A 14,379-nucleotide genomic window follows, 5' to 3' on the forward strand; every position below is an offset into this window, starting at 1 on the left:
GCATGTAACAAAAGTGCATTCATTAAATTTGAACATGTTGCAAAAATGATGTCTTACAGTATATTAATTCTGACTTAGAATGTCAGAAGAGAAAAAAATTTGTGAAAAGTAGGAATGACAGCAAGCTGACAGAAGAATAGAACAGGATAGAACAAGGCGATAGTTATGAATGAGCTGTTGGATAGAGACAAAAAGATGAATTAAGAATGGGGGTGATAGAGAAAGAGAGACGGGTGTTGGGGGAGCCTGTGATCAACGCCTGAGAAAGCGAAGATTACCATAATTTTTTAAAGGATTTGAACAGTCAGGAAGAATCTGGGTTTTTTTTTCTGTTGGTATTTCTCAAAATACTTGTATGTTTTATGTAACGAAACGGGTATAATCCTTCGGAAGTTTCACTCACACAGAAAATGTTAACTAAACAAAAGAAAAAAAAAGCCAAATAATTCACTGATTTTCAATTGTTCAGTAACTCTCATATCCAAAGTGCCCCCCCCCCCATCATTTCAATGTATTGGAGAGAGAGTATGAACGGGACATGGCTGTCTGCAGAAAAAAAAAATACGGGGGGGGGGGCAAAACATTTTTGGGATATGTGCAAGGGAGCGAAGCGACAGCAGAAAATTATTTTGCAATATATGCGAGAGAGCGAAATGACAGAGAAGAAAAATGCAAGGGACAAGAGATTTGGGGAATATGTGAGAGGGAGCGAAGTGACCAAGCAGAAGAAATGTAGAGGACATAAAATTGTTGGGGTATGTGAGGGAGCAAAGCAACCGATAAAAAAGCAGGTTAAAATATTTTCGAATATGTGTGAGGAAGCGACTCGTTCACTCTTGAGCAGTAGGGACTTGTTTAAAAATAGCTTAAGAAATATGCGTTTTCTAAGCATGGTAAACACATATTGTAGGCCTACGGTAGAATTTAGGTGCTCTAAGAGTTAGATTCTGAATGAGCTGCATTTGCTGGTAAGACATGCGCAGAGGATCTTTGTCTTTCATCCATTTTCCACACTTTTCTTTTGATTTCAGTTTCCAGGCAGAAAGGCCCACCCTCCTGTGGATGCCAATGGGGCAGGGGATTATATGCTTAAAATGCCAATTTTTCTGGTTGGAATATCAAACATTATCCTGAGATTCGCGCTCATTTTAAAAATTATGTATAAACTATTAATGCTGATAAATACATTTAGATGTGCAGTGCTCTCTTGTAAAGCAGTTTTGTACTGAATAGGCTACCCTGGGTAAATAAAACAGAATAAATGAATAAAGAAATAAATAAAAATGATTTTTCTAATCTCAGACTTTCTTATGCCCCTCGAAAGCTCACCCGCTCTCTCGTTATCTTTGTTTTCATTTTTACAATTCTTTGTTTCTCTTTTGATATCTAAAGTTCCGGTTTTTCCCTTTCTATCGTGCACTATTCTAAGCCCCAGCCCCACTGGCTTCCACAGGAGGGGGGGGGGGGGGGCTTCCCCTGAAAACTGAAATCAAACAAAAGAAATGTGAAAAATAAAAATGGATAAGAGACACAGATCCTTGCCGCATGTCTTACCAGCCAATACAGTTCATTCAGAATTTGACTCGTAAAACACCTAAATTCTACCGTAGGCCTATAATAGGTTTATTGCCATTTCGTCTACTGCCATTTTGTCCACTCACCAAATGGTATGTCATTTCATCTACCATCAGTTGTTCCTTTTCCACATCTTCCAATTACCATTTTGTCCAATAGCTAGTTCGTCTAATAACCAATTTGTCTACTTTCATTTGGTCTAATTGCATTTTTGGCCAATTTGTCCAATAGCCACTTTGTCCATTTTCATTATGTCTATTACCATTTAGTCCAATAGCCAATTGGTCTAAGGGCAAATGGCCACTGACCACTTAGTCTACTTACATTTTGTCTATGTTCCATTTTGTCTAACTGCAGTTGATCCACTGTCACTTAGTCTAAACCCATTTCATCTAACAATCATTTGGTCTAATCATCAATGGGTCCAATTGCCATCCCGGTCAATATTCGTTTCGTCTACAATCAAATAGGAATAGTCTACTACTAGCAGTCCTTCTAGTTTGGTGCCTGTGTATTGCTAATTCGACTCCTGTTGCTCTTGTGATTTGTTATTAATTTACACCTGTCGTTTGATTAATCTTTTATTAGTGTTTTTTTAAGCTCCATTGTAATACATTTTAGGTTTTTATGTAATGTTCTCCCCATCCTTTCCCACTTTTATCTCTTTTTTATTTTTTTTTGTACCGTCCAAGGCTGTTATCGTTATTATTATAGTACATTTCTTGTTTATTAGTACTATCATTAATTACTATTATTACAATTATTATCATTGTTATATGATGAGTGATGATTATCATTTTTAGGTGTGCATTTGTTAAAAAAAGAAATGAGGGTAAATTCCAAATCAAAGGACCCTATTTAAATTTTATCATTTTTAACCACTCCAATTCCCCCTTTTGTGTGCGTGATGTGGTAGAGAGAGCGGTAGGAGGCTGCATGCTGTACCGCATCATTCCATTCCTGATAGCAGGCCTAGTTATATATTTTTTATCTTCAGGAATTTCAAGGTATATTTAAGAAGTCATTTCGTCCCCCCCCCCCGGATGATGCATTATAGTTGTATTAGACAACATGGCTATTGGACCAATTGGCTATTAGACTAAATGACTATTGGACGATTTGAGAATTGGACGAACTGGGCGATTTTGTTGTTAGACAAACTGATTATTGGACCTAATGGGTGGTGGACGAAATGATAGACGAAATGACAATTATCCGGTAGATAATTTGGATATTGGACCAACTGATATTAGCCAACATGGCTTGAACTAAATGAACATTGGACGAACTGATTAATGGAGATGGCATTAGCCTTAATAGAATTAGACTAAATGGGTGGTAAACGAAATTGCTATTGGACGAAATGGCATTTATAGACAAAATGAAGGTAGACCATGTGGTGAGTGGACTGTATGGCAGTAGACGAATTGGCAATTTACCTTAAAATATGCGTTTACCATTCTTAGAAAACGCATGTTTCCTAAAACAAGTCCCTACCGCTCGGGAGTGAATGTGTCGCTCCCTCGCACATATTCCAAAATATTTTGACTGACCCTGGGTAAATAAAATAAACAATTACAAAAACAAAAATTTTGTTTTTAATCTGAGACTTTTTAATGCCCCTCGAAAGTTCACCTGCTTTCTCACTCTCCCCCTCTCTATCTTTGTTTTTATTCATTTTCATTTTACAATTCTTTCTTTCTCTTTTGATATCTATAAAGTTCAGATTCACCCTCTCTAACTTGCACTATTCCAAGCCCCCGCCCCATTGGTATCCACAGGAACGGGGGGAGGGGGGGCTTACCCCCTGGAAAATAAAATCAAACAAAAGACAAATGTGAAAATAAAAATGGATAAAGACAAATAATCCTCTGCGCATGTCTAACCAGCCAATACAGTTCATTCTGAATTTAACTCTTACAACACCTAAATTCTACCATATTATCAGTTTACCATGATTATAGAAAACGCATATTTCCTATGCCATTTTTAAACAAGTCCCTATCGCTCGGGAGTGAACGTGTCGCGCACCAGCACAAATTCGAAAAATATTTTGATTGACCTGCTTTCTGGTTTTTTTTTCGGATGCTTTGCTCCCTCACACATACCACAATTTTTTGTCTCTCTTTCCTTTTACTTCTGCTTGGTCACTTTGCTCCCTCTCACATATTCTCGAAATATTTTGGCCCCTGCATTTGTTCATCTCGTCACTTTGCTCTCTCACATATATCCCCAGAATAATTTTTCTGCTCGGTCGCTTCGCTCCCTTGAACATATCCTAAAAATGTTTTGCTCCCCCTGCATTTTTTTCTGCAGACAGCCAATCCATTTCTCATCCAACCTCTCTCTCTCTCCAATACCTTGAAATGAGGGGGGGGGGGTACTTTTGATATGAGAGTGTCTGAACAGTTGAAAATAAGTAAAATATAATTTGGCTTTTTTTTGTTTAGTTAATATTTTCTGAATGAGTGTATCTTACAAAAGGATTATACCCATTTCATTACATACAACATACACATATTTTGAGAAATACCAACAGAAAAAACATGTACTATTCATTACTGTCCAAATCCTCAAAAAAAAATTATGGTGATATTCGCTTTCTCAGGCATTCACCAAAGGCTCCCCCACACCTGTCTCTCTTTCTCTATCAATCTCAATTCATCTTTTTGTCTCTATCCAACAGCTCATTAGTAAAGGTCAAGTCTACCCAAGAAAATTGTTGGTTCAGTTAAATTGAGAAAAATCAAACTAGCATAACGCTGAAAATTTCATCAAAATCGGATGTAAACTAAGAAAGTTATGGCATTTTAAATTTTCACTTATTTTTCACAAAACAAAAATATTCACAACTCAGTGACATGCAAATGAGACAGTCGATAATGTCCCTCACTCACTGTTTATTTTGTTTTTCATTGTTTGAATTATACAATATTTCATTTTTTACAGATTTTACCATAAGGACAAACTTTACTGAACCAAAAAAGTATTGAATAATGCTAATTCCACATGATCAGGGAGGAATAAAATTTTGTTTAACATGACAAGGAGAAAATTAGAATATACCTTATTCTATATATCAAATGAAATAGTGAGTGGATGACGTCATCAGTCTCCTCATTTGCATACCGACTGTGTACAGAATGTGCATATAACTCTTTTGTAAAATTTAGCAAAATTTTTAAATGTCATAACTTTCTTATTTTACATCCGATTTTTTTTATCAATTTTCAGTGTTATGCTTGTTGGATTTTTCTCTTTTTATTCATATCAACAATTTTTGGGGTGGACTTGTCCTTTATCTGTCCCCCTTGCTCTATCCTGTTCTATTCTTCTGTCATCTTACCGTCATTCCTACTTTTCACAAACTTTTTTCTCTTCTGACATTCTAAGTCAGAATGAATATAGTGTAAGACATCATTTTTGCAACACGTTCAAATTTAATGAATTCACTTTTGTTACATGCCCACTGATAAACTATTTCATTGAGCTATTTTAAATAATCAGAATGCACATTGGGGTAATTATTTGTTGTAAAGTTTTGCAGGTTATGTTTGTCCAAACTTAAGAGCAAGTAATGTACACGGCGGGACTTCTCGTGTGTGGTTTTCAGCCTCTTCTCCAAGTTCTTAATACAGTCCATTATTGCTGTTAACTTCCACTTTACCCCTCTTGGACTTTCTGATATTGAGTAGGAGTGGTCCTTGAGAAATAAAGGTGCTGAAGACTTTGGTACAGGTGTCTTTGCAGTATCTGGGAGGTTGTTTGCTGAATCAAAACATCTTTCTTTCGGGGAATTCCTTGGTTTGGTGAATTCTGTACGAGACGAATGAATTAAAAAAAAAAAATATTGAACAAAAACAGATACAAGAATGAAAAGATAACTTTAAATTTTTCAATTAAATATTCGATAATGCATGAAGAATAATATTTATTTAGAAATCAAACCTTTTCCAGTGACTTGCAACAAAATAAATGTTTTTTTACATATTCATGATGATATATTAACCCTATCTAGCCCCTGGGGGGGGGGGGGCTTATTATTATTTCACGATAAGTCCACAATGAGAAACGAGGTACCACAATTTTTTTTTTCGTTCAATTCTCGCAGAGCTTTTAGACAAAATTCGAGACGCCCAGATACGCAGTTACGCAACATTTTATGAGTTCATGTTGGACCGAAAATTGCTCAAAAATATTATTTTGTATACATATTTATTCCAATGGAAATTATATTTTCAGTCATAATTGACAACTGCATCATTATTCTTGCACTAATTGGTTGAAAATAATCAAATCTTGCTTTTTATAATTGGAATAGTGCCACGAAGTGATCCCATTGAAAAAAAAAAACTATAAAATACATAAGGTCCCAAAACAAAGAAATACGTATGGAATTATAGAACCAATAAAATACATAAAAGTAGAAATTTGATTTACCATTAAATAATGCCCCCAAAATGCTCATTTTTGTTTCACTTACTCTTTATAGGCATCTGATTAAATAAATTTTTAAAAAAGTTGTGAACATCACATTCATTTTTTATGTATTTTATTGTTTTCTAAATTTCTTATGTATTTCTGTGTTTTTCGACTTTTTGTTTTTTATTGTTTTTTCAATGGAAATTGTCGGAGACGTTTTTTTTTACCATAAACAAGATAAAATTAATTGATTTTGAGCAGTAAAAGGAAAAATATGATACATTTTATAAATTTTGGCTAAAAACACTACTTGCATTGGATTTGTACACAAATACACGTTTTTGAGCAATTTTGGTTCTGCATGCAGTTACGAAATGTTGCGTAATTTCGGAACCCTGTACCTGGGGGTCACAATTTTGGTCTCAAAAGTTGCGCAAGACTTAAAAGTAAAAAGTCAACGAGTGACGCGGTCAAAAAAATTCGCGCGACGGATTTATCGTGAAAAATGTCGAGCTCCATGCTTGCAGATTACATTGATGGTGACGTGTGCATCGGTTTTCGTTGCGATCGACAGTGCATGGAGATCTGAAGAGGGGGACCAAAAAGGCCCCCCCCCCCCGGGCTATGCAATCTCAAAGTAGCCCAGGATTATTATGTAGGGTAAACCAAATTTTTAATATATTTGTTCATTTAGTAAGAGTTCACTGTAAATACACAGTATAGGCCCAGGTCCATGGTTACCCTCCCAAATAGGATAATTTTCATCTCTATTTGGCTACTGAAAATGGAATATTCAAAGCAATGTTCTATCATAATATTTCTTTAGAACACATGTATGATATAGATCTACTGTACCTTCTGAAGACGAGACAGGAAATCAAACATGGTTGGGACAGCATCCTGTCTAAGACGAGTCACTTGCCCAGTCCTGTCAAAGCAACCATCTTCAAAATGATCAGAACGGAGTACAGAGCTCTTGGAGAAATTCAATGAAGCTCGCTTCATATTGACCATCCATACTGTGTTACAGACAGTACAGGTTCAGTCCAACGGCTGAATGGGAATCTGCAGCAAATGTAAACACATGTCATAAAATCAATTACACATAATTAAGAAAATTTGACATGTCCAAAGGACACAGATGCCCCCGCTTAAAGGGGAATCCAACCCAAACAAAAATTGGTTTTTATAAGGAAAAGAAAAATCAGACAAGTTGATAGGTGAAAGTTTGAACAATATTGGACAAACAACAAGAAAGTTATGAATTTTTAAAAGTTGTAAATATTGGTAATCACTGTACCCATGGAGACTTCAAATTGGCTGCATATGGGATGTCATAGTGATGTAAGGCAAGGACTACTCTTCCATGTACTCCAATTCATATTATGGCGAAAATGTGATTTTTTTCCCCAAAAGTTTTATTTCAAATTAATATTTTTCTTTCATGAGGACATAAAACAATATACTACCTGGGTTATATTTAGATTACTGCCCCAGGGGAATGGGTACTTAGGAGAAAACCACTAATCCCTGATAATAAAGTACATGGCCTATAGGAAATTTGTCCTTGCCCCTTGTCATAATTTACTTATCCAGTTGCCAATTTGAAATCTACATAGTATTAGTGATCTCAATTTTAAAGCAGCTATAACTTTCTTATTGCTTGTCCGATTTCTTTCAAACTTTCACCATTCTGTTTAATTAATTTTTCTCCTTCCCAACACAACATTTAATGGCCAAGGCTGGATTCCCCTTTAACGCGATCAGAAATCCATTCAATATGATTGAACTTAATATTATGCAGAAACCAATATGCATATATATAATTAATTAACAAATTTAGACCTTTGAACCGACTTGCATATATAATGAGATGTGACCTTTGACCTGCGTACATCGAATTCGAACTTAGCCTGTATTTTGTGGTCATCTACCTACACACCACAATTTTTTTTAATCCATTAAATATGTTTCGAGTTATTGCGCAGAAACCAAGTGGGGGGACGGACAGGGGCAACGCTTAATGCCCCTTCCGGGCTTCGTCTGCGGGGGCATAAAAACTCTAGGCCTACTCAGCAGGGGCCCATTTCTCATTACCTGGACAAGTTAGTCATATATCTTTATCTATTAAACACAGAGTTAGTTCCAATCTTACCCAAAAGGATAAACTAGAATCCATTGATATCGTCATATTGATACTATTGGTGGAACAAAAATAGCATAATTTTCAAAAAGTAAAATTATGATAAAACTTACAATTATTGTGATGAATTTGGAAATACATCCTATCAAAATAATAGCAGAGGCGAAATATGCATAAAACATACTCAAACATGCAGACATGGGCATTAAATTGCTGAGGAAATGAAATTATCAGTAATTCATTTCATGACAAAAAAAATCACATGTATGTGGACATTGAGATGGGTATCCCCAGATATAAAATTTGAATAGTTTAAGTAAACCATACAGGCTTTCTTCCTAAAATGATGATAATTATACAGGTTTTTAGGATTCCAAACACCATCAAAATATTATCATCATGAATAAACTCTTTAGATACCGAAACACACGATTTTATAAATTCTATGCATATATTAGAGAGATAATTTATCAAAATCTTGATAAGGGTCTGAAAGCGACGAGTACGAGTCCAATTATGGATGGCCTGAAGTGGTAGAATCTTTGTCAATTCAATTATTTTACTACTTTAAAATGAATGGTTTTGTGATGTTTTACCAACACTTGTTATAATTCTGTGCATTACAATTACTATTGAATGATTTATCCCACTTGTGTGCAATATAATTCATTTTCTATGAATTATTATGTAATATTATAATTTTCGAATTTCGAGGCTCATTTGCATGTATTATGGTGTCATCTATCTAAACAACCAATTTTTTAAAAATCTGTTGAAATTTTTATAAGTTATTATGAGGATACCAACTCGCATATTTAATGACCCTGTGTAGTGGTCCACCTGCATTCCCCCAACCAGTTATCGGGAGGAGAGACCTGCGGGTCACAGTTCTGTGTGCGCGCCCTTGTAGGCGACCCAGATTGGCTGGCTCCTCCAATATGCATTTGAATGTCTTTGACAGATATATGGTGCTATAAAAATGCAGTGGCGTAACAGGCGGGGGGGGGGGGGCAGGGGGGCAAGTTGCCCCCCCCCCTGGTGGATTTCACCGGGAAAATAAAAAAAAACGGGAAAAAGAAAAAAAGGAGGGAGAAAGAAAGGGAAAGGGGAAGGAAAGGGGAAAAGGAAAGGAGGAAAGAGAAATGGAAAGAGAAAAGGAAAAAGACAACGAAGAAAAAACTGTTTTTAGTAGAAAAGGGAGGAAAGCGGGAAAATGTACGATAGAATTAACATTTGAAAAAGAACAAATCATTGAGAAAAGGGCCTATGTAATGCAATAGCACGGTGGGAAATAAATTAAAAGATGACAAAATGGCAAACAATAGCGGGAAACGAAGGTAGAATGTAATTAGTCAAGAGCTAAATTAGAAAACAAAGAAAAGGAACAAGAAAAAAAAACACGACCGGGCTGCTGATGATTGAAATTAAAGAGCGGGAAGAAAGATGGGATGCATACAACATTGTGCTATAAGTTTTCTAAATTTTATGCAAATAAGCTACCGGGGCTTTGCCCCAGACCCCACAAAGTAGGGGCTCTTCATTTATAATCTTCAAATGGCTCTATAACGCCCCCGTTCAATCACGTTCAATCACTGCCATACAGGCGGGGGGGGGGGGGGGTCGTGGTTCCACACCCAAGAGGATATAAAAGAAATTTTATAGGAGACAACGTACATGACGTATAATGAAATGAATGGAAACAATGAAATGTGTTATTTGCTGAATATAATTGAAAAATCTATCACATAATTAGATTTTAATTTCAATAGGCAATTTTTTCCAGCTCGCTTTGCACACTGGCGACTTTTTACACATTTTTCTCACAGTTCTATGTTTTGCCCCCTCAAAATATTTGGTTCATTACGCAACTGGGTTGAATAAATGTGTTGTGTAAAAGCTATATTATGCCTGCGATTTGATTAAAATTGGGGAAATCTGCAAGGTTTAAATGGCTTTAATATCAAGAAGTTCCTGGGGCTCTGCCCTGGACCCCAAACGCACAGCACTGCGTATGGAAGGGTTGGGCCATGGCCCCAAAAAGTTCTACAGCCAAGAACAAAAAAAAGGAGGAATTACCTCCTTTTTTGTTGGAAAAGTATTGTAGGATATGATTTTAATTACTGAATATGTTAAAAAATAGCTCAAAGTTAGATTCTCATGAAAAGTTGATTTTTTTTCTCGCTCGCTTCGCTCGCTCAGGACTTATATATATAAAGCAGCCTTTTGGCACATGTTCTATACTGCGCTCCTCGTAGTTTTTTTGTTTTGTTTTTTACTGCCGCAAAGAATCCTCTTCACAGTGGCGTACAGACCACCGTGACAAAAAAGGAATCTAAAGAGAGAAGAATTAAATAAATTTATTATCTGGATATCATGTCAAAATCTATCACAAAATTGGATTTTTGTATTAAAAAGGTTTAAAAAAAATTGCTCGCTCGCAATTTTTTTTTAAAGATAAATTCTGGCCTTCTCAAAATAGTCGCCTTATTACACCATTACGCCTATTCATACCATGATATGACTGGGAAATTTTTGGCTCTTGCCCCCCCCCCCCCCTGGCCACCGAACCCTGTTACGCCGCTGTAAAAATGCTGTGCATCATCATCATCATCATCTACCTACACACCCAAATTTTTTAAAAATCTGTTGAATATTTCATAAGATATCTTTAAGGAGCTGTGATCTTTGACCTGCATACTCCGAATTCGAACTTAGCCTGTATTGGTATCATCTACCTACACACTCAAATTTGTTTAAATATGTAGAATATTTTATAAGTAATCATGCGGAAACTAAATTGCATATTAAATGGGCCGTGACCTTTGACCTGCCGACTACGAATTCAAACTTGACCTGTATTTTGGTGTCATCTACCTACACACTCAAATTCGTTTACATATGTAGAATATTTCATAAGTAATCATGCGGAAACTAAATTGCATATTTAATGAGCCGTGACCTTTGACCTGCCGACTCCGAACTTAGCCTGTATATGGTGTCATCTACCTACACACCCTAATTTTTATAAATCTGTTGAATATTTCATAAGTCATCATGCGGAAACCAACTCGGATATTTCATGAGCTGTGACCTTGGACCTGCAGACTCCGAATTCAAAGTTAGCCTGTACTATGGTGTCATGTACCTACACACCAAATTGTTTTTTAATCAATATATATAAATCGAAATATATTTCGATTTATTGCGCGGAAACCAAGTGGGGGGGGGGGCGGGCGAATCAACGGACAGGGGCAACGCTTAATGCCCCCTCCGGACTTTGTCTGCGGGGGCATAATTACCGAGGAGCTGCATTTGAAACGAGCCTGAATCAAGGCTGTGAAATTTATTAGCGCCACCATCTGGCTTCCTTTTATTTGCGTAAAAAGAAGAGACACGCGAAGTCACTTTCTAGTCCAAACTCCAAAGTAATCAAATTTGCTTTTTTTTTAATATGATTTTGATTTAATTAGAAATATACTATTGACTTTTTGTATTATGGCTACTCACCGCAAAGCGCCCCGGTGAGTAGCGAGGAGTTTCGGCAAATATTAATTCTGTATTGTAATGAAGCGATGTTTGCCAACTTCACAGAAATCCAGGGCCAAATGCAGTTCGGTGTACGAGGTTAGTACTATAGATCTATACATGTACTGTAGCAACTATATGTAGCAACTAACCTCGAACTAGTAATGAGTGGGGCCAGGGCCAAGGCTACCACAACTATACTAGTACAGCAGGCGATGGTTCGTGTAAGCTCAACTACACTTCACTACTGCTAACCTCCGCTTCACCTATAGGTCATAGTGGAGTGTTTAATGGCTGGCTATACGAACCATTGCCTGAGTTTTTTAGGCCTAGTCACTCAAGGGTTCATTACATGCCGCCGCGCACAGAAAAATCAAGCAATAGAAGCTGTGTGTTGTGGACACCAGAAGTGGGATCACAGCACGCGTGACCCACTAGTTAGAAATCCATTGCCAAACGTGGTTAATGTGTGTATTTGAGTTTTGTCAGACGTGTATCAATCAGATATGATTATTTACGTCTGGGACCGACCTTTAACGTCACCATCCGAAAGACGTGACCAGGGCTCGAACCTCTGCATCAATTTGTAACTTCCCCGCATAGCTTGGATTACAGGCGCACGCCACAACGCCCAGTGGTTAATGGTGCGAGGTTAGTATACTAATACTAACCTCGCAACACGCGTGAGTCACTGAGTGGAGTAGCCTAACGTTAGAGTTTCATACGGCATGTACGGCCAGGCATCAATAACTTTTGTTGTCATCCAATTTCAATGAAATTTTCAGCATTTTGCTCGGAATGAATTGTACATTATTTATTAAGATCAAGGCCTAAATATCTTCAACCTGTATAATTCATAACCATTTTACTTTTTAGGTGTGCAGAAAAGACCAACCCCCCCCCCCATGGTCTGCTGACTACAGTACATAAACTTAAATACACGGGACTAGTATTGTTACACAGCTTTTTGCAAATGCAAGTTTGGTAACGACTAACGAATTCCCATTTTTTTTTCAACGTAATTTTGAAGTCGAAAACATAGCTGAACTTACGAATGCAATGTCCGTCCACATCCTACCGATTAGAGCAGTTGTATGCAGCTCATGTAGGCATGAATAACGAGCTGTGAAAAAGTGTGATCGTCCCGGATCGAAAACAGCTTGAGCAAGATGCAGCCAATCAGCGACCTTCTTATGTCCCCTTCGAGACAGAGGAGACGAAATGATTTTATGTCAAAACACAAAATCATTTCGTCGACGAAATTTTTTTGTGTTTTGACACAAAATCATTTCGTCGACGAAATTTTTTTGTGTTTTGACACAAAATCATTTCGTCGACGAAATTTTTTTGTGGTTTTGACACAAAATGATTTCGTCGACGGAATAGATTTTCGCATCGCAACGAAATAAATTTTGTGGACGCAATTACATTTTGTCTCGACGAAAATTGATTTTGTGTGACAAAAAATAATTTCGTATACATAATAAAACTGCGTCATGACGAAATTATTTTCATATGAACAAAAACACATTTTGTGTACGGAATGGCGTGAATTGGACGGAATTTACCATCGGACATTTGGTGCGCCATTTCGTTTGATAAAAATTCATTTCGTATGGCACGCCAAATAAACTTTGTGGACGCAATTACATTTCGTCTAGACGAAATTGATTTTGTGTGACAAAAAATAAATTTTGTGTACGAAATAAAAAAAGCGTCATGACGAAATGATTTTCGTCTGAATAAAAACACATTTTGTGTACGGAATGCCGTGATTTGGACGGAAATCACTGGCGGACACTTGGCGCCCCATACCTAATAGCAACAATGCCGTGTGTTGCCTTCTACGCTCTTTGAGGTAAATGTACGCACATCTAATCAGCAAGCTGGTGTGTATCAAACATGGGGAAAATGAGAGAGGGGATTTGGGAGGGGACACAAGGGCGACGCATCGGAATAATTTCATATTTTAGGAAGAAAAAAAACATTTTAAGAAAAGAAAAATCTTAAAACGAATTAAATTGAATTTATTAGAACGTCATTGTTCAAAACAAGAAGTACAAAATAATACAAAACAAACATACAATTCAAGGAATATAAGCAGATAAACAAAATAGTATTACGTCAAAAAAAGAAAAACAACTTATGTTTCCTTATCAGTGGCGTACCTAGGATTTTCCACAGGGGGGCATAATCGGCCGCCAAAAAATTGACAAGCAAAAAAAAAAAAAAAAAGGTCTTCAATCAAAAATAAAGGTTTATTGTACCACAAAAAAAATTGAGAAGCAAAAAAAAAAAAAAAAAAAAAAAGGTCATCAAGCTCGTGAGGGGGGGGGGGGCAGTAAAGGTCTTCAAGCTCGTCAGGGGGGCATAAAAGGTCTTTCAAGCTCGTCAGGGGGGGAGGGCAGTGATATGTATTTTGTATGGGTTGTGGCTCGTCAGGGGGGGGCAGAGTGCCCCCCTGCCCCCCCCCCCCGTAGGTACGCTAGTGTTACGTATAAATAGTTAATGCATCGTGGCATAAATAATAGAAGGGAGTGATAAGCACGCAGGTGACATATATACATATATACATGTGGAGGTTGACGTTTGTGACAAGATGACTAACTCAAATTTTGGAAATGTTCTAACAACTCTGGAGTGACGAATTAGTGACAACAAGATGAGTACCAATATTATCACACGAGTTCGACGTTTCTTCAAGACTTTAATGA

The 14,379-nt window shown here is 36.9% G+C and overlaps 1 long non-coding RNA gene across 1 annotated transcript; it reads right to left on the bottom strand.

Annotated features, from left to right (window-relative positions):
* Positions 1–4,997: 4,997 nt before the first annotated feature.
* On the bottom strand, positions 4,998–12,787 carry LOC129266041 (uncharacterized). Its single transcript, XR_010296047.1, has 3 exons — positions 12,718–12,787; positions 6,853–7,062; positions 4,998–5,391 (listed from the first exon to the last, which is right to left on the bottom strand). It is a non-coding gene; the product is annotated as an uncharacterized LOC129266041 (long non-coding RNA).
* Positions 12,788–14,379: the final 1,592 nt, after the last annotated feature.

The sequence above is a fragment of the Lytechinus pictus genome, chromosome 16 (assembly GCF_037042905.1).
Source record: "Lytechinus pictus isolate F3 Inbred chromosome 16, Lp3.0, whole genome shotgun sequence".
In the NCBI taxonomy this organism is placed as follows: domain Eukaryota; kingdom Metazoa; phylum Echinodermata; class Echinoidea; order Temnopleuroida; family Toxopneustidae; genus Lytechinus; species Lytechinus pictus.